The following is a 13,311-nucleotide window of genomic DNA, read 5'->3' on the forward strand; positions in this document are numbered from 1 at the left end:
GCAAAATATTTGGCTTGAAACTTGCTGACAAAGCACAATCAAGAATCATCTGCAAGGGTAATACTTTCAATTCCTATATATAAATATCAGAAAATTGCTCCTTTTTGAAAATCCTCACATTTCTTGAAAATTCCCGAAGATTCTCAATAAATTCCCGTTTATTCCCATGGAAAGTTTCCACCGCGAAAATTCCCGGGAATTTTGCAACCCTTCAAATCACTCTATAACCTAGCCCCAAAATACCTGTCTTATTTATTTCCCAGGTAGAAGAACTAGATCTTCTGAGGACTCTTGCACTTTAATTAACATATGCAACTAAATGAAAACAGACCGGAGATAGAACATTCACCTTTGTGTTACGATACTGCAACATATAACAATGAACATTTACTTTTAAATTTGATTTCCTTTTTTTTAATTAAGGAAATAGATCGATCATACACTAAACAAAACAAAAATGAAAATCTTACACCTCTTGAAGTGTCAGTTCTGATTAGTCCACAAACGTATATTCCAAATTATATATATATATATCCAAGTTGGCTGGCAAAAAATCCTTAAATTAATGTCCACAATGCTGGTGATGATGAAATTGATGTGAAAATTTGATGTATGATAAGAGTCACTTAAACGAGTTGAAAGGTCTGTGAAGACGGTGTTGATGATGATTAAGAGCCAAGTTCAGCAATCCATGGGTTGATAAGCTTTTTATTAAACCAGGTTGATGATCTCGATGAGAACTGAGAATTCCTCTCTCAAAATAATTGCAAACATGTCATTGATGGCGTGCAAACAAATCCACAGAAGATAAATGTTGTATTCCAGTTGGAAATAAATTATGCCCTGGCATAAAGTATAGTGCGAGTTCTGATATTCAGGCAGTTTTTTAATACCTCATTCATATTTTATAACATCTCTGAGTTCGACAACTTTTACACCACATGGTTCGTTCTTAGATAGATCTGGATAAGACAATTCATGATCTGTCTTTCCATAGCATTCTTCTTCATGTACATCTACATGTTTCTTGTCTTCTTTGACCTGTGTTATACCTATAGGCTGACTAGCCTCTCTCTCAAAGTATTCTTTCAACATGTTTACATGACAAACTCTTTGAGACTTTCTTCGATCAGGGGTACTGATCACATAGTTGACATCATTCAATTTCTTTTTTACTACATGTATGTAGGGACCACTAAACCTAGCTTTCAAGGGCTCTCCTTGCAAAGGCCAAAACACTGACACTTTGCATCTTTGTCTCCAGGCTTGAAACTTAGCTCTTTTGCATTTTTTCAGTTGCATGCTCAATAGAATGGAAATAACCCCCTCCACCATTAAATCAACAGACGTCAATTCACAGTAATATTAGGGTCTTTAACTTTATTTTAATAGCATTATTAACTCTCGCAAAGCGATGGCCGATGGCCGAACACATACTTAACTACGCCCAAGAGAGGGCAGTAATCCATATTGGCGCTATCACATGACATAATACACATAAGCATGGCTCACTATACGAGTAAAGGAGGGAAGACAAGCTCAGCGAAACGTGCAAGGTCGGGCACGCCGCCAAGCCCGGAGACAAACTTGTTGCCATCGATTCGGATACTCCTTGACAGTCAATGGGAAAAAATTGATGTGAGATTGAATACGTTGCAAGAGACTTTTGGCCAACGTTTGAAGAAATTTGAGGAAACGATGATCAATCTCAAGGAGAGTATTGAATTTCAGAGTCACGAAGCTCAGGATATGAAGGCAAAGATGAAAGTAATTGAAGAAGACGTTAAGTCAAAGGAAAAAATGCTCCAGGATGAGATAGATAAGCTTAGTACCTACGTGGCAAGAGAAAATCTAATATACAGCGGGATTGAAGAGAAGCCCAATGAGGATGTTAAGAAAGTTCTTCGGGACCTCCACGTGAATGTTCTTAAAATCCCATCTGCGCTGGCAGACAACTTCGAATATCAACGGTTACATCGACTTTCAGGAAAGCCAGCCGGAGGAAGGCCAATAGCCATAAATGCTCGCTTCCTAAGATACTCCGACAGAGTTTTGGTACAAAGGCATGCCAAAAATTTGAAAGGGACCAACATATAATATATATTGCAGAAGATCTACCGAAAAGGATTAGGGAGGCTAGGCACCCCCAAATTGTGGCGTTGAAAGTCGCCAGAAGAATGGGGAAATTGGCATACTTTTCAAGAACAGATCCAGTCAAGCTATTTATCGACAACGTACATATGCCTCGAAATCAACAGGAAGCTTTTGTGCGAGTCTTCGAAAACCAACGAGGGAAAGACGTAGACGAAAGAGTGAGGAAGAATTTGCCTAACATGAGGATTCCGACAACGATGGCGGGAGCTGGATCGACCACCAACATGACCACAAGGATAGCTAAGCCGACAACAGATCTCAACGAGGGTGCTACTGATGTGGAGATGATGGAAGGTGCAAATGTAGCTGCAGAGCATAATTTGATGGTATTGTGATTTCATCAATTTTTTTGTAATGCAAGTTACCAGCGATCATGGAGGTGACATGTATTTATTTTGTGAAGCTCGTTCCCTCTGGTCGGGTCGGGATATTCATTTCGTCGATTATTCAAGTGAAATATAACGATTCAGTGTGCTTTATTTTTTTCTTACGCGCAATATGGAGGTGAATGATTTCCTCTCTCAACTTATTAATGTTTACCGAGTGGCACTCATCCTACGAACCACTGTACGAGCCTGCGAGGTACCAACTCTACAATCAAGCTAAAAAAAGGAGTGTAACTGAACACCCGAGAATTGCAGATTTTACTGTCAACTCATCACAAGAACGAGACTTGGCAAGCAACTGCTGAATGAGGAATGATAAATCATAACATAACTGAATGAACAGGAGTAGATGAGGTACTTTTATCATATTTCCTTTCTTTTCTATTTGTTATTTATTTTGAAAAAAAAAGAAAAACTTTACAGCTGGAAAAGATCAATATCTTCAAAGATGCAAGAAATACGTAAAATTGACTATGATATTGCAAGAAATTGATTAGAGTACTGAGTCATAACACACCTTGACTAAATTAGACAGTGATGAATGGAAACAAGATTGCATAGTAACAACATGGTGCTTATGCTTTTCTCCTTTTTTTTTATATAAGGGAAACAAAATAAGCTAGATTTAAGCATAGAGCTATAGCTCCATGATCTAAGATTATATTGTATGTGCTTTAGAGATACATGTTGCTATTTTTTTTCTGGAGTCGGTTATGATCAGTTCTAAAGATATATAGGCCTACATTTTTTTTGTGGTCATTTTGTTAAAAAGCTCTATGGAATACATCCCAAGGGGGTGTATATTTAAGCTGGTTGGGGGAAAAGTTAATTCTTCATAAAACTGCTGTTCAAATTGTAGTTGAAATTATAATAGCTTCATGATATTGGGGAATATTTCATTATGCTGTTCTTCTTGGTTTCTACAATACGAAGAAAGATCGAGGTGTTTGGGAATTCAAAGCTTTTGTAAGGGTAAAAGGACCATTTCTTTTCATGATTGGTTGAAGGTAATGATGCTTAAAAGCTTATTTGTATATGGAATGTTTTAAGAGAAAGAATGCATTTCAACGAATTAGTAAAGATAGATAACAGTGCAGGCATAAATCACTGTAATGTTCAGAATGGTCACCCTGATTTTTATTACGTAACTGAATCATACTATACAGTTCGTTAAGATAAGAAAAGAAAATAGCTTTGTCAAATACATTTGATGTAGACGCTGGAATGTGTAAGGTGAAATTAAGTCGAATTCGTAAAATGTAGAACCCTGGGGCCCGTTTCTCAACACATGGACAAGTTAGTTATATCTTTATCCACCAACCACGGAGTTAGTTCCAATCTTACTAAACCTGTTTCTCGAAAGGTTTCCTAACTAGAATACCTTGATATCGATACTATCGGTAGAAAGAGCAGACGAGACGTAGCCTTAGTCACAAAATAGCATAATATTCAAAAAGAAAAATTATGAAAAAATTGCAAATATTGTGATAAATTGGGAAATAAATCTTTTCAAAATAATAGCACAGGTGAATTATGCATCATACATACTTAGACCATGAAGACTTGAGCATTCAATTGCAGAGAAAATCAAATTATGAATAATTCATTTCATGACTAAAAAATCACTTGTGGACGTTGAGATTGGGTACCCCCGGGATATCCAATTTTAATAGTTTACGAAAGTAAACCATAACGGTTTTCTTTGTAAAATGATGATAATTATGCGGTCTTTTACGATTCCGAACGTCATCAAAATATAGTTCAACAAAACATTTTTAACCATTGATACCGAAACATACGATATTTGACAAATTATATGCATAAATTAGAGATAGAATTTATCCAACTGTTAATAGGGGTCTGAAAACAACAAATACGAGTTCAGTTATGGATGGCCTGACGTGGTAGAATATTTATCGATTAAATCATTTTACTATTTCAAAATGAATGGTTTTGTGGCGTTTTACCAATAGTTTTTATAGTTTCTTTGTATTACAATTATCATTGAATGCATTAACCCACTTGTTTTGTGATGTAATTTCAACCTCTATGATTGATTACGTAAGATTATAATTTTAAAATTTCTATGCGCTTTTGCATGTCATAGTCTACCCACGTGATGCCACTACGTCATTAAGAAAGAAGTTATGACAGGTTCGGAGGTGTCATAAATATTTAGTGAGGTTGTTGTACCCGATCTTGGTAAAGAGGGCTTCGTGAAACGGTTAGCGGACAAGTAGCTCACTATCTCCGATTTAGTCAAGAAGTTAGACTTATGACGGTGTTGAGAAACGGGCCCCTGGTTCAGGCGAGGTAATGTGCTATCCACTAGCTATGACGTGACTGTTTTTCATCAACTTACATTGGTCCGCGGAGGCTGGTGGCGAGAGTTCATGTTTTTTAATTGACCTCGTATCTGGGTTTCTCGGGACAATCGGAGCTGACTGGGCGTGGTATTTGAGTGGTCAACTGAATGATTTGGATAATGTATGGGTAATTAACAATTTCTTTTATCATCAATGACGCGGTACGCTTTCTCGTCTCTGATTGGTCCGGGAAGGCTGGAAGGCGAGAGTCGGATATAGCTGGTTGGGGTGGATGTTTGGTATGACGGCTAGGGAACGAGCTTAGTACTTTTTAAACAGGGCTCGTCACTAGCTGGTCTTTAGTCATCTTCATGAGCATGATGAGGTTCGCTAACAGACAGAAATTATAATTAACTTTTGTAACTGATGTTTTTTCCCAAAAGGGATATAAGGAAATTTACTCTCTTTTTTATAAATTGATAGTAAAGTATTTTTAATGTAGGTAGATTGCATAAAGATTTTGAGATTTTAGGATTTACATGACGAGGAATAAAGCCATAATTATAAAGGTATGCTTGATTTTAGAAATTATGGAAGAATGGCAATAAAATAAAAAAAAATTTAAGATATAAGTAGGAAAACAGCTAGTTATTCAATTCTGTCGAATACTTGAAATATTGTAGTACCCTGGTTTAGGCGAGGTATTTATGACGTGCACTTTTTTTCTCAGTTATGATTGGTCCGCGGAAGCTGGTGGCGAGAGTTCATGTTTATTGACCTCGTCTCTGGTTTCTCGGGACAATCGGGGCTGACTGGGCATCATTCGCAATTTAGTCAACTGAATGACTAATGTACCCGGATATTTCATCAATGACGCGGTGCGTCTGCCTGCATGGCCCTGATTGGTCCCGGAAGCCGGAAGGCGAGAGTATCTTTTGAGACCTGTCACCAGCTTCTTGTTGGTCAGCGGATGGATTTAGCTGGTCGTCTGTGATCTGAGCGGGGGCTGCATTTGTGTCTCTGTTGCTGTGGTGGGCGCGGGCGATGCGTCTGATATGGCGGGGGCTGCGCATTGTGGCTGGCTACTAACGCAGGCACAGTGCGAGGCCTATAGCTGGGTCGGTCGTGTCGCTTGCGTTCGGCGTAGCGGCGGGGACGGTTGCTGCGACCTCCGCCTGGATTATAGGCTAGTAAACACGGGGTTGGTGAATGGGCTGACGGCTATATAGGGAACGATCTTTTTTTATAAATAATATGTATATTTAATAGGGCTCGTTACTAGCTGGTCTTCGGCCATCCTCATGAGCAGGGCGAGGTTCGCCAACAGACAGAAATGATAGTTATTTCGTATTATTAACTGATGCTCTTTCCCTCTTGTCACATGAAGGGGGGATAAGGAAATTTCCCTTTGTTATATATATATATATAAATAAATTGATAATACAGTAAGTTTGAATATACAAGTAGATTGCATAAAGATTTTGAGACTTAAGGAACTATTTTTTTTTAAAGAGGAATAAATCCATAAAGATATGGTGCTTGCATGAGTTTACAAATTTCGGAAGAATGGGATATATTTTTTTTCTCACACAATAGCTAGCTTTTGTACTCTAGGTGCTATTGAATGACAAACTTTCAGAACGGCTGGCATATTCATAATGCCATTTGTTAGGATGCAAGAAGGAAAGTAGCTAGTTAGTGAAATAATAGTAGAAATATATCAGTTTTGTCGAACAATGTGTTAGAGTCCTGGTATAGGTGAGGTAGTTATGACGTGACTTCCGCGAAGGTTGGTGCCGAGAGTTTGTTTTGTTTAGTAACCTGAGTCGTCTCTGGTTTCTCGGGACCATCGGAGATGACAGGGCGTGGTTTGCAATGATGAACTGAATACTAATATGAATATCTTTTAAAGTCATGACGTGTCACGTCCTCTTCGGCTCTGATTGGCCCGGGAGGCTGGAAGGCGAGAGTATATCTTTGAGACCTCGTCACCACCTTCCTGTATGTGGTCACCCAGCTGGGCCCCATCTTGCAGGGAGTTGCGATTGATCTGCGGAAAATTTGTACAATGTCTTTTTATAAATAGGGAGGGGCATGCTTGTTTGTCAAGACAATGATGAATGCGTGAATATACATGTAACTATAGGAAAAATTTGGAACAAGCGTGCATCTTTAGAGTTTTGGCGTTGCTGGCCTTCCATATTGTGGTTAGTCAGGTCTGTCGCGGTTCTTTGTATGACGGGGCCCAGATGTAGAATGTAGTTTATATAGTATGGCGACGGCAAGGGAACGAACTGTACTTTGAAAGAGGTTTCGTCCCTAGCTGGTCTTCAGCCATCTTTAAGAGGTTCGAAAGCAGACAAAATGTAAGCTAGATCTTGCAAAGGATGCCTTTTTCCCCTTTCCTCTTCCTTTCTTTTAATCTTTTTTTTTCTCGCATGAATGGGAATAATAATTATATTTTTATTTCTGTTCAAAAAGAAAACACTAAGATATTGCATAAAGATTTTGAGAATTTAGATATGAAGAGGAATAAAAGTCACAAATATCATTATTATTTTTTTTGGTTTTTATTAACTGAAAAATATTCAAGGAGTTTGTATATCTATCAATGAAATGTTAAAACTAATTTTTAAGATAGGAAAAAAGAAAAAACAGTTGTTATATTTAGTATAGATACTGGGATGAGTGAGGTAATTTATTCATTTATTCATTTTTATTTTTTTTTAGGAGGGAGTGATAAATTTTGTGAAAACAAATTAGAATCTTCTTTAATTTTAGTTTTCAAATCACAGGAGTGATGGGAGAGGCCTCAAAATAGGCCTATTCGTAATTTGCATTTGTTTTTTTTAGGATATGAAGAAAAGTCTTTCTTCTCAGTTGGGTTTCATAGTAGGGACAGTCTATGGGCATGTGTTTGAGTATGTCTGCAGAAGTGTATGTGTTGTGTTTGTTGGGGTGAAGTGGAATGATATGTTGTGTGTTGTGTTTTCCAGTTCTGGTGTCTATCTTATCCCCATTTTAGTTTAACAGGTTATTTTGTCATTAAAAAAAAAATTAAGCTACCAATTTGCAGTAATATCATTATCATTCATATTTTTGTTCCAAAGTTTTGTCAGAGGTTTAGACTTTTTGTGTTAATTGATGTCGGGTAACTTAAAACTACTTTCGGCCAATGTCAGAGGGTTGAGAGAATAAAAAAATAAAAAATATTTCAGTGGTGTCAGATGATGGGGGATATAATATTTCTGCAGGAAACTTTCAGCACAAAAGACACTGAAGGTGGATGGAAGGCTGATTGGAAGGGGGAAATGTTTTTCAGTCTTGGGAGTAACCACAGTAGGGGAGTTATCATAATGTTTAAATCAAAGGTTGATTTTCTCAAAGAAAAAAATTATCATTGATAAAGAAGGACGATATGTTATAATTAAAGGAAAGTGTCAAGGTGAAAAGATTATATTGGGTAGTGTATATTTCCCCACAGGGAATAAAGAAAACTCACAATGCAATTTTCTGTCTGATTTAGACAAAATTTTATCTTCTGTTAGTCAAGAATATTCTCTTATTGTTGGAGGAGATTTTAATATTGCTATGAATCGAAACTTAGACTACATGAGTGGAAGTAATATTTCGAAAAATAGATATAAAGATTCATTGGTGGATTTTCTTGATAGGCTAAATCTAATTGATGTGTGGCGGAAGCGGCATCCTAACAAAAAAGAATTTACCTTCAAACAAAATAATCCCTTCGTTCAGAGCAGATTAGATTATATTTTTATCTCCTCGAAATTAGAAAAAGACGTGAAAAGTTCAGATATTTTACCCTCTATCACTCCTGACCATGCTGGAGTTCAGGTCGAGTTTAATGATTTAGTCGAAAGTTTTGCATATGGGAGATCGTACTGGAAGTTTAACAGCAGTTTATGCTCTGATAAAGATTTTGTAGATGGGGAAAAGATGAAGATTTCTGAAATAGAAAGAATATGGCGGGACCAAATAATAAGCAAGATTAAATTTTGGGATTTTATGAAAATGAAGTTAAGAGAATATATAATGGCATTTTCCCGTGAAAGAGCAAAACTCAGAAAAAATCACATTGAAAAATTACAAAAAGAAATTAAAGATTTAGAATATCGCTTGACGATCAGTTTCATATTGACATCCAAAACGAAATTGATTAAAAAAAAGAGGAACTAGATAAACTTTTCGACTATTCTCGTCAAGGTCTAAAGGTCCGTTCAAGAGCCCAATGGTCTGAAGAAGGAGAAAGAAATTCACAGTTCTTTGAACACTTACTTAAATCCAATAAAAGGAGAAGTGCGATTAAGGAGATTTATAATGAAAATCAGGAAACGGTGCGAGATTGCAAAGGTATTGTAAAAATCATTCGGGAGTTTTATAAAAATCTATATGCATGTAAAAATCTTGAAACTAGTGATGATATTGAAAAAATGTTTTTTAATGATTTACCCAAATTGAGTAAAGAAAATATAGAGTTTTGTGAATATCCTATAACACATGAATAATGTTTTCAGGCTTTAAACGAATAGTCAGGTCCAGATTTGAGAAAAGTAGACTGCCTTAGGCAAATCGTGTTAATGCTGAATTGAGAAGTGTTTTAGCATAATTCGAGGGCGCTGAGTCCAAATTTGCTGTTTGCCAACCTTGATTTTGATGTTAAAATCCTCAAATTGGGAAAAACAATATGGCCGCCATTTTACACTCATTTTTACTCTATTCTGACCTCCAAAACTTGTAACAAAAATGTTTGGCAACAATTTTTGGTACTATTTGATCTAAAAAAAATAACATACTAAAAATCCACCAAAATCCGGATCCGGGAAAGTGGTTTTTTTTAAGATGACCGCCATCAACTGAAAATTAAAATAACCGGCATTTTTTCTACCCTAGACACCCTTTTTCGGTGCATACATGTATTCAAGGGTGTAGGGGATAAAAGGAAAGAGTGAACATAAGCACTCAAGGGTACCTGAAAATCAAAGATTGCGTAAAAATGGCTGCCATGGCCTAAAAATTCACAATTCATCTATTACCTATTTTAGTGTCTTTTATTTCGGTTTTATTCATTGGTGATTTTCAAGGGTCAAGAAGTAAACCGGGACAAGTTACAAGGACGGTCAACGGTCCACTATGGCCAAAAACCCAAGATGGCTTTCAAAGTTGATGTCTAAAATAGCTGTTGTTATCTAAAAACCCTAAAACCCGACATAATTTGTTTAATATCTGCCTTGGGGATAGGCCTATGATGTTGGTGTCTAACCCATCATTTAATGGGTCAGGAAATACGTTGGGACAAGTAACAAAGATAGTCTATGGTCCTCCGTGTCCAAAAATCCAAGATGGTTTGCAAAAATGGAGTATAAAATGTTTGTCGTTAATTACAAACCGACATAAATCGCCTGGAGAATATGATTTTTTAGTATAAAGCATGGTTTAAAGGGTCAAGTATTATATTGGGACAAGTTACAAGGACGGTTAGTGGTTCCAGTATGTCCAAAAATCCATAATGGCTCCAAAAATGGAGTCTATATAGGCCGTTCTTACCGAAAAACTGACATAGTTTGTTTATTATCAGCCTGGGGTATATGATTTTTTAGTATAAAGCATGGTTTAAAGGGTCAAGTAATACATTAGGACAAGTTACATGGACAGCCAGAGGTCCAGCATGTCCAGGAATTCAAAAAGGCTTCCAAAATTGGAGTCTAAAATTGCAATTGTTACCTAAAAACTGACATAGTTTGTTTAATATCCGCCTGGGGTGTATGATTATGTTGTCTAAACCTTGGTTTAAATGGTCAAGTAATACATTAGGATAAGTTACAAGTGCAATCAATGGTCCCGTATGTCTAAAAATCCAAGATGGCTTTCAATTAAGGAGTCTAAAATGGCTGATAGTATACTTAGAAATTGACATAATCTATTTAGAATCCATCTGGGAGATATGATTTTGGTGTCTACACTTCGGTTCAAGGGTTAAATGATACTTTTTGATTAGTTACAATGGCACGAAGCTGCCTATTTTACCTATTATTTAAAGATCGCTTTCAAAATGAGTCTAAAAAGACTTCCATCACCTAAACATAGTCATAATTAGGTGAACAAAATCTGCACTTTTGTGGTTTGAAGGCTGAAATAATAAATCAGGACAAATAAAAAGGATGGTTAGTTTTTCTTTTTGTCGTAAAAAGTCCTAAGCGACTTCTAAAATTGCGTAAAAATGGCTTATGTCCCCTAATCTTGAAACCATAGGATGGTCCTAAGCACATTAATGACATGTCTTGAAATACTTATCAGTGAATTATAGAACTTTTTAGGCGAAGTGTACCTTACTTTTTAAAGTTTGTTTTTCGGATGTTTGCTTATTGTTGCACCACCATCTAATGATATTATGTCACTAATTCTTGTAAAAGGTATTTTCATGAGTTTTAAAAACAGAGACACCAAAATAGTGGCACTAGATGGGATATGAAGTATTGTCATTTTGTATTAATGGTGGTCAATTCGAATGTAACTTTTGGAGCGTTCTTCATTTTTTTACAAAATGGACAACGGTGTATCCATGTAATTCGTCTTCACCTATATTATTTGAACTTTGAAACCATGAGAATGACACTAAAATGTTTCTAGGTAGATAGTATATGCACTCAGTGCAGCCACATTTTTAAGAAATAACTATTTTTAGTTTGGAACCATGATTTTTATATGTTTTATTTTATTCTCGGTAGACCCCAAAGGTATTTCTACCAGGTGTATATATCATGAATTTGGACCATTTCAAAGATGCAATGTCCGGACGTCCATTATAGACGTCAGTTTGGAAGGTCATCTTGGATTCGCTGACACACTTACTATCTTGTAAACCTGTCCTGATTCATTATTTGCCTTGAAAGCGTTTTGATGATTTTGATTTTGAGGATTTACTTTATTTTTGGAGTTGATGGTACAACGGCTGCCGTTGTGGACGCCATGCTGGATTTCCATGTAACCTTGACGACCTTTTTTTAAACTATATTACCTGTCTCAATAGATTTTTTAATCCTAACATGGCTAAGTTTCATTAAAAAGACATCTATACCCTAAAAGTTATGACATTTCAAAAACTTAACCCCGGTTAAGATTTGAGGTTGATTTCGCCGCCGCCATGGTCATCGCCGCCGTCGGAAAAGCGACGTCCATGTCGTGCTTCATATGCAGGCAAGGAAAAATGGCGGGCACGTTAAAGATATCACAATGTGAATATGCCAGCATCGCCCCAAAATTATTAAACATTTGGCCATATTATTTATCAATCAGCAGCTAGGAATCATGGCAGCCATCTTGGAATTAAAGATGGCTGACGAATCAATCGATCGGACACATTATGTTTGCAACCCTGGGTATAAAAAATAACGCATAGATCCCTATTTCTGAAATACAATCACCCATAAAAATCGTTTAATATGGGAAATTGCTTTAAAAATGCCGCCATTTTGTTTTTTGTCGATTTGAGGATGAAAACGTCGGAATCAAGTTTGGCAAACAGCATATTTGGATTCAGCACCCCTGAATTACCTTAAAAAAATTGATAAATCAGCATTAAAATCTGGACCTGACTAGAAATGAAATGGAATAAATCGCCTGGCAATGATGGTTTTACCGCAGAGTTCTACTTTACATTTTGGCCACTTTTAGGGAAAATCATAGTTGAAGCTTTCAATGAAAGTTTTGAAGTTAAAATGTTGTCAAATTCTCAGAGACAGGGGGTAATTACTCTAATCATGCTAATTAAAAAAGAAGGCAAACATCCTTTGCACATGAAAAACTACAGGCCGATAACTCTTTTGAATGTAGATTATAAAATTTTGTCAAAAGTGTTAGCGACAAGGGTGAAAGAGGTCTTGGGATATATTATTCATTTTGATCAAGTGGGTTATATCAAAGATCGTAATATTGGGGAAGCAGTTCGGTTAATTGATGATATGTTTTTTCAGTCTTTGTATCAAAGGAGAGATGTTAATATTAAAGGGATAGGATTTGGGAAACGGGAAATAAAACAAGTTCTGTATGCAGACGACATTACATTGTTTTTTAAAGATATGAATTCGATCCATAGAGTCAAGAAAATATTCTCAGATTTTGACAATTTAAGTGGATTGAAGATTAATATGGATAAAACAAACTTTTTATGGTTGGGAGAAGAAAGAGATAAACCTGGTTTACCACTTCTTGGACATTGGTTACAACATATTAAAATTTTAGGGGTATATTTCGCACGAGATTGTAAAGTCAAAGATGATTTGAACTATAAGGAAATCTTGAGTAAAATTAAAAGACTTATTGGTTGGTGGAAACAAAGAGATCTTACAATATATTGTAAAATAAAACTTTTGAAAATGTATGCATTTTCAAAATTAAATTATGTTTCTTCCCTGATGACAGTCCCAAAAGACGTTTTTAAGGAAATA

Source organism: Lytechinus pictus, unplaced genomic scaffold (assembly GCF_037042905.1).
Source record: "Lytechinus pictus isolate F3 Inbred unplaced genomic scaffold, Lp3.0 scaffold_30, whole genome shotgun sequence".
NCBI classification, from domain to species: domain Eukaryota; kingdom Metazoa; phylum Echinodermata; class Echinoidea; order Temnopleuroida; family Toxopneustidae; genus Lytechinus; species Lytechinus pictus.